The sequence below is a fragment of the Oreochromis niloticus genome, linkage group LG13 (genome assembly GCF_001858045.2).
Source record: "Oreochromis niloticus isolate F11D_XX linkage group LG13, O_niloticus_UMD_NMBU, whole genome shotgun sequence".
Lineage (NCBI taxonomy): Eukaryota > Metazoa > Chordata > Actinopteri > Cichliformes > Cichlidae > Oreochromis > Oreochromis niloticus.
In genome coordinates, this window is record NC_031978.2 from 14,237,806 (window position 1) to 14,254,280 (window position 16,475).

The 16,475-nt window shown below is 41.7% G+C and overlaps 1 long non-coding RNA gene across 1 annotated transcript; it reads right to left on the minus strand.

Annotated features, from left to right (window-relative positions):
- On the minus strand, positions 1-3,800 carry LOC112841997 (uncharacterized). The gene is made up of 3 exons (XR_003213547.1): positions 3,637-3,800; positions 3,344-3,419; positions 1-661 (listed from the first exon to the last, which is right to left on the minus strand). It is a non-coding gene; the product is annotated as an uncharacterized LOC112841997 (long non-coding RNA).
- Positions 3,801-16,475: the final 12,675 nt, after the last annotated feature.

Genomic DNA, 16,475 nt, shown 5'->3' on the forward strand with positions numbered 1-16,475 from the left:
CTGCACCACAGCTTAACTTTCATTAATTCACCGTAAGAAGGAAAACACATCGACCCAAAAAAGTCCCCACATGTTTAAATGATTCAAATACTTCTAAATGGAAATATCTAATGGGGCTAAACTATTGAGGCGCTAATGCTACCTTCATGCACGGGGGTCACAGGCTTCAACATCACATTACTTTTTAAGAACAAAAAAAAAACATGTAGGAAAAGTCCAATGATTTTGACCACATCAAGCAACAAAGCAACAAGGGAATGAGGAAATGACAGGACAGTGAAGTAGGAAGAGGAGGTGGAGAGTGGGGTGGGGGAGCAAGAAAGCACAAAGCCTGGGTAAACACAGCTAGGTCTGCATCTGGAACCAACTAAAAAGATGCTTAATAATGCAGAGCCGTGCAGGCGGGCCCTGTGCAGCTGTTGTGTGCGCAGGACCATGAAAGACTCTCCATCTGACAGCTGGCTCCATCTAGCTGGCTCCATCACCCTCTCCGTCTCTTTCTCTCTCACTCTCTCTCTCTTGCTTGCTTCCCTCTCTCCTCTGTGGTCCAGAATGGCAAGGAGACAGCAGATTAGGGATTAGCCAATCCCTGCCATCCTCATCTGTCCCATCTGCTTGCCAAGCAGCCAAGCTTCTGATTCCAGGGAGAGACGGGACATTACTGGGAGAAGTGGGGAGAAGGGGATGTGAGACAACAGAGGAGACAGCAGGAGTGAACGGGGGAAAGTGTGAAGAACCGAGACGAGGCAGAATGACACAGGTTGATGCTGGAGTGGGAGCAAAGCCGGACCGAAGAATGGGTGGGTGTCAGGCACCGGACGGCAAGACAAGAGTGGGATAGACAGAGATTCCCCTGCTATACAGCTGGGGAATAAAAAATTAGAGATTTGACCATTTCAATGATCTTCAGGCTACTTTAACAATTTAAGTCAATGCCACGATACATGCCGTGGCTCTGTAATCTCATAAAACATTCAAAGAACCTGCCACTCTGAATATTCAACAACTTTTCAATCACCCTATCTCAATCGGCGACTTTTTGCTACAAGCGGCACATGAACGTATATTACATTCTGTGAAGAGATTTCACCTGAACAAAGCTGGCAACCCTTTACAGTTGCTAAAAATACACCCTTGTATTTTGTCTCAGTATCAAAGAGACCACTTGTCTTTTTAATAATCTGCCAGCTCACATTTGGCAGACACCAGAAAGCACACTCAGAGAAATAATTGCTGTTATCTGTTAGAGTCAATAAAACCTCTACAATTGCACTATTTGAGATAAGAGTGCACTCCTCGCCATGTGTTCCCCCCTAAACGAAGTCCCGCTAAATGATTTAGATATACGCTCACTAAGTATCTGCTTATACATTATGAGTGTAATAAGCTCCAGGCAATTGCAGGCTATTGGAAGCATCAGTCATTGAACTAAATTGCAAGGAAATAGACACACATGCAAATGCAGTTTTGGCCCAAAATCATTTAGATATCAATATTATGGTTTCTTTTCATTTTCTGAACGTTTCACGGTATTTCACATATTTATCTTTGGCAACAAGTTAATGTACTGTAAACGTATATCCTGTAAGTATTACACTGTCAGATGCACATTAACGTAAATAGCAGAACCATTACAGTTTTTGTTTAATATCATATGAATGGTTTGGATTTAAGGGACCAAGGTCTGCTCAGCAGCTGGGGAATTTTTTTTTTTTTTAAGTTTGCTTTTTTTCTCTAGAAAGGCACCCGGTAGCTTAACAGGCCCTCAGCTCCAGTACCTGGTTCCCTCTGTGCACACCTTTAAATCACACCCAGGATAGTTGCCTTGTCAAAGCTCTCTCAGTAAGCCAGGCATCTGAGAAACATTAAAACACTTCCTCATGCAAGCCCGAGCCTCCCACAGGGCAACGAACAGGAGCAGAGCCTTTCTCTCAGGCCCAGTATCCGGGGAGGATACTGCTCAGTACCGTTTGGAAAGTCCCAGCTCGGACAGCGGTGGTTAATATTTTAATAGCCTACGGCTGAGGTAGTTATCATCCAAGTGTATTCTTGTTGGTGGATTTAAAAAACCCACTCTCGCTCCCTCTCTCTCTCTTTCTCACAGTTAAGAACCCGATTTGAGTTTTTAATTATTCTTTTTTGAATTCCCCAACCAGCTCTCCTCTGTTCTTTTTCATTTGTGCTGTGCAGTTTTTCCAAGACTCGTGCCCAGGGAATCCCTGACAGTGTCCTACTTAACTTTTCACTTTCTTTCCTGTGATTTGTTCTTTTTTTCAGTTTGAGGGACTATTACTGATCAATCCCCATCTCTCTAAACACCTGCATTTATATTGATCAGTCATCTGTTTTTGCTTCTTTTGAACTGAAGGGAAGACTTGTCAGTACAGGTAAAAGTGATCAAATCCCCTTATGAAGCCACAGCTCTGTACTGTGAAATCCTTTACTTGGGAACAATGTTTGCCCGCAAGTGCTACGCTTTGGAGTTAAATGAGCACCACAACAATTTCCACCATTGAACTGGTCTCCTAGCACAACTTTGGAACGACTTTGGTGTCTCCACAGTGTACGATAGTGTAGGTCTTTCATTTAAAACCAGAGGAAGGGAATCAAGACATGTGCGCGCTTGTGTGTTACTGCCTACACTGGCATGTACATGAGCGCATTTGCATATGTTTGCATGTGAACATTTGTGTCCATGCAAATGTGGGTCTACAGGTCTTTTTCCATATACGTGTGTGCGTGTGTGGCTGCTCCGAGCCAGCCGTCAGCACAGCCTGCAGGGAAGGGGCCAGGGTTACGGCATCAGCTGCAAGCAGGAATGAGAATGGCTGAGAGTCAGACAGACACTGCCGTGGGTTATTATGTTTGAGTCAGACCAAGCACTCCTGGGAGTACCGAAAATATTGCTGTTACAGTTGTAACATTATCACAACAGAATAAATAAGAGCGGACCCGGGACACCCAAGGAAAGATTTAAAAAGGAATATATGCATGGGCCAAAACAGAAGTGGAATAATTAATTAAATAAATCTCATCACAGCACTCCTCTGCACACTTAATTGAAGTGCGCTAAACGCAGCGAGTGCTTTCAAAATTGAGAGGATGGGTCAATCCGAACCTCTGCACCTCCATAATGAAAGAGAAAAAGGAAGATAATAGCACACATAACCTCAAGCAATTAAAGGGCTCTAGAATGTGGTGAACAAGCTTTGCCCTCTTGGACACTGTTGACCCATGGTGCCCAACAAGGCCCCCTGGGAAATAAGCACTTATTAAAAATGGAGGAACAGCCACAATCCCACTGTGGCTGTAATATACTATAGAGTAATTTAATTCTACTTACATGTATCACTTCAGCTTCCGTGTAGAGAATGAAGCAATTCAGCATTTCATTTGACAAAATATGACCTGTCAAGAGACTGAATAATAACACTGTTAGATCAGATGTGCGGACTTGCAATCCAGTCTTGTGCGTGGTTCCAGAAAAAGGTCCTGCCATTCAGGAACATAGCATCTCGACATAATTGTCATTTCCTCTGCTATCTCGAAACATGCATCATCTTACAATAAAAAGCAATACGTAAAAAAAAAAAAATCTCATCTACTTAAGGGATTATTTTGAAAGTCTCTCTTTACCCTCCAACAGACTGATGAAACACACTTCCATGCTTGATTTGATCATTCTTCATAAAGGAGAGAGGGGGGGAAAAAAGTATACAGCGAAATCACAAGTCCTGGCATGGTTTTGGGAATATTGGTTGTACCCTTCTCAAGAGTCAGGAAAATCCCTTGGTATGGTTGCTCTTTCTTTGTGCTGTGTAGCTTCATCGCAAATAAACATACTGTCTGTTATTGTTTTCCCATAAGAACTTCAGAGTTTTAAAAGTATATTTTTTTTCTTTTGCTCTTCAAAATGAAATACAGGTCAGTGTCCTACATAAGTTTGCTGCAGTTTCGAAAACATTTCTGCATCATATTTTTAAACGTGAGTTTGTGTTTTTGCTAAATTTGTCTAATTCACTATAAGGATATCCATTTTTTAATCATTGCTTTATATAAATGATCATTATTGTAGATATATGTTTAAATGTGAGTGTGGAAAAAAGCTCTGAGACGCAACCATGAATAAAACAACTGCTTTAGGGGAACAATTTGGGATGTCTGATTTTCTCTGTGGGTGTTGAGATGAATAAAAAAGGGCCCTTCTTGAGCATGCATGTGTGGTTGTCTTTGGGAGAGCGGCCATGCCCTGTGGACAGATAAAGGAGTGATAGGACACCGGGGGATAGGGCAAGGACACGTGGCGGCCCGCCCCTGGTCATTGGTGACAGGAGCAGGGGGACGTTAAACACACACACTGGGCTGACTCCACACTTTGATTTAGCGTTTTTTGCCTAATGTTACAAAGGGGTTTACAGAGGCCCATTGGAGATGGGATCAGCAGATCTCACCGACTGTCGTCATAAAGAAGCCTGCGGAGGGCTCAAACCTCGGCTCACATGTGATGCACGAGCCAAGCGTGCGCGAGCGTGCGAGTGAGAGGAAGAGAGAGGAAAAGAGGGGTGGTCCGTAGACCATAGAGAACAATACACAAAGGGCATTTAATGATTCCATATTGATGCTCTGTAAATGGCTTAATTTGTCTGAAGATGCACAGCAAAGGCAGTGCTGTGGTGAAAACTGTATTGACTCAAAACACATGATTTAATACATATTAATATTGGATGAATAACTCATTAATGGATGCATCAGACAAATCATAATACTGTGTCATAAATAGATTGAGGGCTTTTAAGAATTTATGGAATATTGGATTATTTTCCGGAAGACTACTGCGATACAGACCCAACTTGCAGTGATAAAAGTCTTACACCGTAGATGCAGGTAAATAATCTCGACGCCTTCTTTTTTTTTTTTTTTCCAGCTAGTTACTCTCACTGTGGGCTGGGAGCTGATCTCTGCTCCAGACACTTTCAAGTCTACTTAATGTAGCCTACATGGGCTTCACAGGCTGTTTCATGCTCTTATGGAAAACAGGCCTTTGAAATCCCTCAGCAGCCCAATCTTAATCTCATTTGTGAATATGAGCCGAGCCACGACAGGACCAGGAACATCCTCGTCTTCCTAAAGCACCGTTTCATTTGTCAGGAGATTTGGGGCGGTTGACACTAGAGGAGTGATTTAATTGATTTTAATCACACACCTGAGATAGGGAGAGCGAGGGGGCTGCCCTTAACGATTATTCAGAGGGCCCATCCCGTGCTGTATCTGTGCTTTCAGCCCTCTGTTTGTTTTGATACATCAGCATTTTGATGGATAGGGCTTAGATTATGAACTTACAAAGCGGTCTGGAATTTTAAACGTGACCTTGGACTTAATATGCCAATATCAGGAATAAAACCATTGTTTGTCAGAGGGAAGTGCATCCGAATCTCGCCCGCTTTGGTGAAAAAGCTTTTCCCAAGCAGCAGCATGCAATATGGATTTTCTATTTCCAAATGTTGCTGTCAGCTTCCTGACAACATTGACTTATTATCTGCAGTTGACTGTCTTCTCAATGTTTAACGGACACACACTGTGAAAATGTTCCACAGGCAATGCTCAACTTTGTACCACTTAAAGATGAATTTTTCCCTTTTGCCTCCTCAGGAAGTTGGAGCATACTCCCTTCCCCTGGCGTACCACAGTAATTTGTTATGAAAATCTAGACCAAAAGCAGAGGGGGAAAGCAGGACCACGTTGTTGCAACCCATTAGTTGGGAAAGCTGTTTGGTGAACATTATAATGCAAACCAACCCAAGAAAAAAAAAGAGTGTAAGACAGCCTGGGGAGAGAGAGATTTAAATATGTAATAAACTAATATTTCATTTATTTCCCTCACATGGGAACCTGACCATTTAGCAGCAGCATAGTCAGATCAGAACCCTTCTCCTTTAATGAGTTAAGCCAGCATTTATACACATCTTGGAAAATATTTGAAAATGGATTTGGAGTAGCCATGGAAGTGTTTCACTATACGGGTCGCTTTTAATATTGTTTGTTGTTACTGTCTTGAACATATCTATATAACTGCAATGTCTTTTTTTTTCTGGATTCTCAATCGTGCTTTGACTTGAATTGAGAAAGTAAAAGAAGAGTTATAAGGGTGTATTTTGCTGTGCATTTTATGCCTTCTTTTGCCCTCATTCCTTCATTCACGGCATTTCTCTGAGCTTTGGTTTTCCCTGTTACAGAGGCACGGTGGAAGCCTGTGTGTGTGTTATTATGTGATTTTGCCCTGTCTTTTCAGCTCCGCGTAGAATACAATGGCATTCATTCTTGATGAGGTTGCTGTCACTTTTAATTTCTGCTAGTTCGGGTAAAATGAATGACAGTCAGCCTTGTAATAAATATAACATGCGCTGCATTAATTTTTCAGAGAACAAGAATGGGAGGCTCCCGTTACTAATTCCTTTTCAAATGTTTAGATTTATGGCTTTCTCAATGAGTGAATCTTTTTCAAACTTTGTGGCAGAAATATATTTCCATCTCATTAATGAGCAATTAAGGAAAAGGGGAGTATACAGCCAGAATCTCCATACTAAAGGACACGTCTGTGATGAATCTTCATGGTCTTCGCTTCTTGTGTGTGTATGTGTGTGTGTGTGCATATTGTTGCACGTGAATGACTCTACTAATTTTGTGTGTATGTCAAATATTTTTAGCTTTTTTTTTTCTAATGCCAACACGTACATTACAATGGTTCTTGAGGAAAGTCTGCATATAAGTAATGTTAAAATACATGAGCCCATATAAATGTAATCTGCAGTGTGTGTGTGTGTGTGTGTGCCCGCGCGTGCATGCATTTCCACCTCCCCAGATAGATTCTAATTACTGTTGACTCTTATCCCTGAGTTTGCACTGTTCCTGCTGTCTGGATATCATCATTGACAGGTCTGCTCAACTAACCCTCAGACAGTCGGGGAAAGCCTCAGCATCACCTCAGCTTATAGCCACATCAGCAAAAAAAAGGGAAAAAAAAGGAAAAATTTTCAGGACATAATGGTGCTTCTCAGTCAACGTTTTCAACCCAAAGTGAGAGTAATGATGGCTCTCTAATAAGCTCTTTATCAGCCATCTTTGTACTTTGTTAGGCAGGAAATTCACTCCAGCAGTTTTTTATCACCCTGAATAAGTTTGTGTTGAGTCCCTACTTTGTGGCAAAAATAGACTTTAAAAAAATGAGAGAGAAGAAAACGTTTGGATATGCTCAAAAGAAGTCCTCTCTCAAAGGCAGAACATCCTCAAAGAAGTTGGGGGAATCTGATATTCTTTTTAATGTCTGGAAAGCTGTTGAAGACATGAACTACTGTATGTCCTTGTAGTGGCTCCACTGTGATGATATATTACAATGGTCCAGGTTAGCCACCGGGTATCCCCAAATATCAAATAAAAGTGACATATTGGACTAAATAAATGCTCATTCTCTTTGTTTAGGTGGGCAGTAAATAAAATATAAAATTACAGGTCGTAAGCAACTAATCCGTAACATCATGTGGTGGGATTAGTCACAGATATTTTAACAGTTTCATTTTAAAAAGAACAAGGTGGCCTCAGTTCCATGTGTGCTTTACGCTGAGGTAATAAAACCCTTCTATACAGCTGCAATATGCAGGCCATAACACTGATATACTGCTCAATGAATGCCTTATTCATACTCTAGCAAATATAACTTAAGTCTAGGCAGTATGTAAGAGTAGTAGTAACTGTTATACCTTAATTACAAGGTTGCAGTAGCCACAGTAATTTCAGGAATGTTTTTGAAATTCACTAACATTAATTTTCATTATAATGGCTGTAAAAAAAAAAAGCATTAAGGATAATTTAGAACCAGGGAAACTAATAAGAAATCAGTGGCAATTCCATTTCCATCCAGGATCTTCTTGGAGCAAATGTCATTCATATTTTAGCCCTTATTAGGAATGTCTGCTCCTGTGTCTCTGAATTATATTTTCAGGATTTCCACTCATCTTGAAAGACAAAAATCATTTGAATTCTCAAGATGGCAGGCATTGACAGAGGAGAGACAGAGTGAAAATATATATAAATGCAGAAATACTTTTTCTTCTGGGCTTTTTTAATGAGCTAAAATCCCCACTTCTTGCCATTTCCCTGCCTTAATTGATGATTATGTTGTTACACAGTAGAAGCGCTTCCCTCTCTCCTCCCAGTCATTATGATATGGACAGGCAGCTCTTGAAGCTTCAAAGGCAGAATGGAGTGATTTAAGCTCAATTCAGCCATTGCCTGGCCCACAGGTAAAAACCCTTGTAAACAGTGAATGCTAATCGCTAATTAGCCCTGTGGCTGAATCACACAATTTTTGTTTGAGCTGACCGCTGTTACGGTCCTGCTTAAGGGCATGTTGTATCTCTTTTGACGGCCCAATTAGAAATTCAGCTGCAGAACCATAAGGCAAGCTCGTCATGAATATTTAAAAAGACTGCCACAGACGAGCACGAAGGGGGCACTGAACCACATGTCATGGAGGGAATATTCGGCAAGTAACCACAATCAATAGTCTCTTGATGTTCTCTGTATTAACATGATGATTGCTGTTTTTCTTGGGCCTGTAATAGAGGAAGACTACAGGTCAGGGTGATGAGGGGGCTAAAGTAATAAGGGTTGGGTTCACACCACTGAATGTCCAAATTAAATCTCCAGTGGACATGATCCTATCTGACTCAAAACATAGCAGGCACTCAGGAATCAAACTCCAGCCTCGGTGGTTCAACTCAATCTGAAGGGACTGGCAGGTCTGTGCCACTGCCAGGGAATAATTAGGCTACTGTCCTTCACAATATGTCAGGCTAACTGACTGAGGAAATGCTGCGTGCTCTCACTGCACTTTCACTCTACCGCTGTATGGTGAGGTCTGAATATAGAGGCAGCTCATGTGCTGACTCAGTATTGTATCAGGATATTGTGGAACATATACCGTGTCAAATGCAGACATGTCGCAAAGGGCAATAAAGCTATACCATTATCACCGCTGCACAGGTTCTGCACCACATATTGGCAGGTGCGATGTCAATCTGCTGCTTATGTGTGTTTTGTTAACTTCACTGATTTTGTGATAATTTATTTTTGCATGCCTCAGGATTTTTTTCCTCCCCAAAACAGAAGATGTGTATTAGGAAATAATGGGCTCCTACTTCCTGCTTCAACAGTCATTACAATGCAAGTGTCAGGTAGAGGTTGGGTGTTATGTGGTTAATTGGTATTTTAATGCACTGCATCTGCGACACCTAAAACTGATTCTTCATTTCCAATAACACTGTAAAACAGCATGCTGTAAAACAGCATGCTGCCTTGCTTAATTATTTCAGTGAATATGAAAAGTGCCTGTTTAAACTTTATTCACCCTCACCTATTCTTTTGCGCACGGAGCCGTGAAACAGCTTTCAGAGGAAAACAGGAATTGTGGCAAAGCATTAACAGGCTTGCATTGCCTGTCACTGAATTACAGAGGGTTCAAACACCTTCAAGGTAAACATGTCTTTTTGAGCTTAGGGGCAATTGAATAAATTACCATTTCTCACCCTTTCGTTATAGTTATGTGCTGTATGCAAGCTGTACATATATATGCAGGAAATATTCCGAATCCAGGCTTGTTTTTGCTCTAGAGAGGGCCATTTCCACATTATCCCAATAAATTCATCTTGTCTACATGATCACAGATAAGAGTCTGATTCTGCTCAGAACACGAGAGCATCATTTGGATGAGCAGAAAACAACAAGTGTAAACCTCTCACCCTCCACTCACTTATCCCGTATCACTCCAGGCAAATTGTTTTTACTCTGGACCCCACGACAGCAACTAAAGACCCACCTGCTCATCCAATAACAGCAAATCAAATCACATAGGCTTCCCTTTCTTGGTTTCAAAGGGACATTCTCTAAGTTGATTCTTTTCATTTAATTCCTGCAAAGGATAGAGGCCCCCCCTCCCAACCTCACCCCACACTCACCCTTTATCTGCTCGTGAGAGTGGGGGAAGAAACAGAGGATTATCGATTTGCACTCAAACAGTGGGCCAACCTAAAAAGCCCCAATGAATTGTCACTCATTATTGAAATTATCAGGCACTAATTAAACTGGCAACCCTAAGCCCCCTGGGCTGTGCTCATCTCCAACTGAATTTCAGCTCCTCAGACAGTAATAGGGAGGCAGCATTAGCCGCTACTGGATGCTAATGAGACCTGGAAGCTGTCTCTCCCTCTTAGGGTTTCACAGAAGCAACTGCTGAATGTGAACCACAACTACAGTGCAGCACTGTTTGTGAGCACTTGATTGGCAGAATGAGCAAGAGAGAGAGAGAGTGACTGTGTGTGAGAGAGATTTAGGCTGGCGACTGTATGAAACTGGATGGTCCTCCGAGTACAGCGTCAACAGTTACATTCAGCAATAATTTTAGTACATGGATTTGAAAGATTTGAGGCTTTTGCGCATAATACCTCCCCCTCAGTCTTTGCTCTGCATATTTCCACCTCGCGCTGTATCTCTTACAGCTGTACTGAAGTTGTTGACTTACTCCTCATGCGCTCTCTGCTTCTCCTCTACGCGAATCAACAGACACAGTACCAGTGAGAGTCTGTCTGACTTTATCACATGGTACACAGCTTGTTAATAACTTCCTCTGACAATTCCTCCTCATCTTTGCTGATGACCAGAGGGACAACTGTGATTGTCATGTTTGTAGGGAAGAAAGAATCTAAACAATGATGTCACGTCAGCCTCTCTATTAAAAGACTTCATATTTTGAGCGGCATAATTAATACTCTTGGGCACGTCGCTTCCAAGTTGGCACTCCAGGCAAAGGGCTGCCACTCACCTGATAATTATTTTTGGAAATGGAGCCCAAATTACAGTGATTGACAAATGCAACAAAGCAGAGACAGCCTCGAGCATTCATGAAGAAAGAAATGAGAAAATACTTAAGTGGTTAATGCACTTTCACAGTGGATTTAAAGTTTAAATCAGTTGTCCTTTTATGTCTCAAATGTAACTTTGGCTCGGGTCAAACTATTTAGCCTCTGTATCCTCATGAAGGAACTGACAAAAAAAAAGGGCCTCTGCAGGAGTAATTAACACTTTTATCATTTCGATTTGCGAGCAAGTGAATTACTTTATTGCTATTTTTGATAGTAGCCTTATGCTCGCATATTTTCAGTGCAGCATTAACCAACTGTTGTGTGTCACAGACCTCTACACAAATCACAGTCAGCAATTCGTATGAATCCAAGTGTGTCCTCACTTCGCAGCTCTCTGCAAAAAAGGCAAACAGTTGTTAGCCTGTCGGGTTGGATCCATTAGATGGTAGATAGAGAAAAGCGGCATGCCTCTATGCTTTTTACACCTCTCGCCATGCGTAAATCAGCCACTCTGTCATTCTACTCGGAAGAGAGGGGGAGGAATTATGTCAAGTTATTTGTTTTGTACCAAAATGAAATATTTATTGGGAGTGAACACCTACCAGGAACAGACGATAGGCCAGGGTGCTTCATCTTCTCAGACTCATATTTGGCTTCCACCTCCGCAAAGGCCAAACCACGTCCTGAGGGTTTTCAGTGATTCAGGGAAGTCCGCTAGCTTTGAATCCACATTTCAAAGCCCGTGCTGAACCGGAGGACTGTGCTGGAACTGGAGGGAGACATGTGTACACACACACTCTAACCAATTATATGGTGATCTCCTCGATTTCTCTTTGTGTTTGATGGTTACAAGATACATAACTTCATGCTTCTTTATTTTTCCATGTTTTCATAAAGGCTCTGAAAGATAATTTAACAATTGTAGATTGAAGCGTACACGAGAGGCTGGTTGATTTATGCCTTCGTGGTTGGGAAGTTTTCCACTTAAACATTAGGCTGTGAGGGAGACGTTAAGTTACACTAAAGTCATCAGGGGTTATTTTGTTTTCCTTCACAACACATTGAACACACATCATTTCCCATAATTTAAGCTTGAAATACTGGTTTAAGGGAGGAAAACGGAGAGCTTTCTGGAAAGAAATGCCGAAAAAACATGAAGGTGGAAACCTTAAATCCTCCAAGTAAAATCAAATTTTAGGTCTATTTAACAGAAATAAAGTCTGACAGGAAAACCATGACAAGGCGGTGCGGTTTTCAGAATGAGCACTCAAAACAAATTCCTGCACATCAAATCTTATTGGAGAAAATACTTTTCACAGTGAGAGGCAGAACGGTGGTAGAAGGGGAAGTATTATTTTCCTACAGTCCAAGTAGACCACTTAAAGAGTTGTATTATTGATAGTGGCAATAATGTGGACCTCTGCTCCACGTCCTTCGGTACGTCATTAAACGTGTTTTAACAACAGCTTCCACTCTCCCTCCTCACTGGTAAACCCATTACAGACGCCGAATGCTAAACGCATTAACAGAAAAGGATCGGAAAGCAAAAAGAGAGAATCATTGTACCTTTGTCCAAACCCATTACAACACTGACCCCTCTGACTTCAAAGTAACAATGATTGAGTTGGTGTCATCACGAGCCCAGACTTCCCTGCCAGTAGGCCTACCTGGAAAACTCCTTTTCGGAGAGGGCTCTCGTTTGATCATGCATGCGGGCGACGCATGTCAAGCCGGGTTATTCCCACAGTTAATATTCTTTCATAACCTGCCATGCGAGCTGAACTTGATTATTTTGGCACCTGGGCAAACAGCCACAGCTTTCAGGTGGTTCATACAGTATCAGAGACCCTGGTCACAAGGGTGATCTATTCGCTGAAAAGGCAGGGTTCTGGCAAAAGACTCAGCACCTTGGAGTAATGAAGCCAGCCCTACTCTGTGAGCATGGGCAGAACAGGTTACATTAGAAATGCATGAAGGCCAATAGGTGGTTACCTTAGGTCTGCTCCAACCCATTTATATTCCATCAACTGATATCAAAGCAGGAAAATGTTTTTGGAGAGGAGGAAAAGCGGTGAGCGAGGAGGTATATTGAAATGTCCGTGTATCAACAAAACATGCAAAAATGGCTGTCAAATAGCACTGGGCATGTGAAAACGTGCAGTGGTGTCCAAGTCGATGGTTACCACAGAAGGCAAGAGGCGTTTCTTTGGAAGCCTCAACTATGGCTTGGATAAAGGTTGGCTTGGATAATGAATCTTTCCTTTAACAACACTTAAAAAAAGCTCCATGATTTTTACTTTGCTGTCTCATTACCAGTGTCCACTTGGCAGAAACTGGAGACTGCGCTGCCCAGAATTAAGGCCTGAACCTGGGCAACTTTCCTGCTGTCCACCCACCCTCTCTGCTTTTGCTTTCTCTCTCCGAGACTTGGTGCTTACTTAATCATGATTAATCGCTGCCTGGATAATCAGATACAACATCAAAAGGTTGGAGATGACAGTCCAAGGACGCTTGGGAGGAAACAAGGTATACCAGGCATTCATTAGCTTTGGCATGGCAGTCATACATTAGCCCATAACCCTTTATTGTCCTAATTAGGCTGGAGAGGAGCTGCTAGCATTAACACGACCAATATTATAAATACACTTGCAGCAATATAGTTCACTCGACTTCTGACCACACAGTGTAAGGCGCACACATGAAAGACCTTTTATGTCTTGCGCTTTAGGTCCGTTGTTATTATTTTATTTTCTTCCTCTTTCTGCCCAGGTAGCAGTTTGTCCATGCAGTGTATTATGTTAGCTCACATCCAGCCACTAAGCTGGGCAGTGTTTTTGATTTACAATCACCTGCTCAGGACAAACACAAGACAGGCTTCCCCTTCCTCCATTATTTTACTCATCTCACTTCACACTGTGAGGTGCAACCCATACTGTATATTTCATTTCTTTTTTTTCCTCCTCCCTCCCCTGTTTTAAGTCTCCCCGGATGGAGCCTGGCTTGCAGTGCACCATTTTCCCAGCTACAGTAGCAGTGGTGCTGGGCCCTGTTCAACCCCATTATTTCTGGGAGCCAAATTCCCATGGTCCCAGGAACAGGCGTGCCAGCTCTGCCTTCTTGGCTCTCTTCCCTGGTATTGTTTCCTTTGTTACATCCAGAGCTGCATTTCAGCCCGTTAATGTTTGCGCTGGGAGGTCCAAATTCCCAGTGTTCAGCTTTAGAAAAGGTAACTTGAAGTTCAGAATGCAACCACTTTTTTTTTTTCTTCCACAAATTATGTCTTTTTCACTTTTATTTCTTCCATTTTTTTTGTTCTTTGTTTTGATATAGCGTATATAGTAGTAACGGCACAAGAATTGTTTTTTAAAAATCCTTACATGCAGGGTAATTTTAAAATCATGCCCTGCAAATGGTTTTTGGAGACCGTACTTGTACTGCAATTAAAATGTAATTATTTTTCAGCCGTGTTTCAAAAATACCTCTCTGAAGCTAATTTAATTTTTATCTCTTCTACATTACTACACAATTAAACTAAAGCTTGAAACATCTCCACCTTTAATTCTAGCAACATCACACTAACTCCAGATTGTACAAGCGCGGTCGCCAAATGGCGAATCACTAATATTAACATTTTGAGTCTGACTTACTATTCAAGCATGATGGCATTTCCCCATCTGTAATCCATTTTATCACCCATCATTCCAGCCTTAGCACCCTAACTCCTTTTCTCTGATGTCAACTCATGTAGCCATCATGGCAGCTCACACATGGGATTAAATGCAGGGTTTGTTGGCTCAGCGCAGCATGGAGGGAGCATTTCCGACTGATGTTGGCTGTTCCACTCCGAGCCACAGCACTTGTCTCCCAGAGCGCAGACACGACGGTGTCAGGTAATTCTCTGAGGAAGAGCCACACGCCCCTGCAGAGAGCAGTGGGGGAGCCTGTATCACATCTCAGGAGTTGTAATAGCAGCTTTGAAGACTTCAGTCCACTAATCCCACATCATGTGATCATGTGTCTAATAGACCGGTTCCTAATTCACAGCATTGTGGGGGATTTTTAGCTGTCACTTGCACCGGCAGAGGTTTACACTGGGAGAGTGTTATGTTTAGTGAGAATAAATGTAGGAGACTTCAGCACACGGCTACACTTGGACACACATCCTTTAAAGCGCTCACATAAAGAAAAATACACTGTATATAAAGAACTATAAAAGTAAAGGCAGACATTTAGTTAAAATTTGAGCAGGAAAGTGCAAAAGTAAGAACAGAATTTCATTCATCTTTCTGAAGTCATAGGAATTACGGTCCGCAGTGAAATAAAATGATCAACAAAGAAAACTCTTTGTGCAGGACTAAAGCTCTTCCTTAATAAACAGTTAACAGAATTTATATTAGGTCAGCCTATGATCAATAATAGTATCTCTGGTGACTCTGCAGACAGTGTGATCACACATCACAGAAGATATTCCTTGTAAGAAATTTGAATCAAATACCTTGAAGACTAGTTTCATACAGTAGAAATTGTCTACTCCATAGTCATAAGCTGTCAAATCTTAGAAAAGAGAAAAATGCAACAAGACCCTCTGAGTATAGTGTGTGATCATTGCAGAAGCCCTGGTCTGTTGAGGTTTGTGTGACATTTTTAAGTCCTTTTTGAGTGATTATCTCTAAGGTACTATGCACATTAAATGGCTGAGTTAACCTTAACACATGTAAAACCATTACGCCTATTGACGACAGCAGTGTGTAATCCTGCTTTGCAGTTTGATATTGACACTCATGATCAAATGCTAAGCTCTGCTAGCGGATAGGTTGTCCCTCTCTGGGGGACTGAAAGACAGGCAAATGAAGCAGCACCAGATTGATGAGAAATGAGTGCTCTGTAAATTGTGGTGTGTGTGTGTGTGTGTGTGTGTGTGTGTGTGTGTGTGTATGGGTGGTTGCATGTAGTGGATGTGTGTGTGTGCACTCTTCTCCTGTAAGGGATACTGCAAAGCCAATCAATTAATACTTAAAGTGGAACCAATTCTTGTTTCACTTGGGAACTTACTGAGGGCTTTGCCCCTTCATTTTAATACTGAGGTCTGCATTCCTAATTATGAACAGTGCAAATAGATGTTAAGCCATGCCAAATTAAATCTTAGTTCATTAGATATAAGCTCTTTAAAGATTGAAAGAAAATATTTGAATTTTTAAAAAGTTTCAATGTGCAGTGTCCCATTTTTAATGAGGGCGTTGCAATGTGAGGCAGGAAAAAAGGGAAATGTCTTTGTGTGGATGAATAATCTCACCAATATGAAATATTAAGTCTCTGTTTTACCCAGTGTTTCTCCTCAGGCTGCAGTGTTAGGCTGGATAATAGAAGATTTTCCTTTGGTGAGGTTCTGCTTTGAATAAAATACAGGGGTGCATGAAGGGGAAGCTCAACTGTCTAGAGGCAACTGGAGTTCTGAATTACATTGTAAATATATTCATTATTCCTCAGAAAAAGGCATTGTTGACAGACGTCAGCTTCATCATTAGAAGCGTTCCGAGCCATCCAGTAAATAACCAAAGTCCT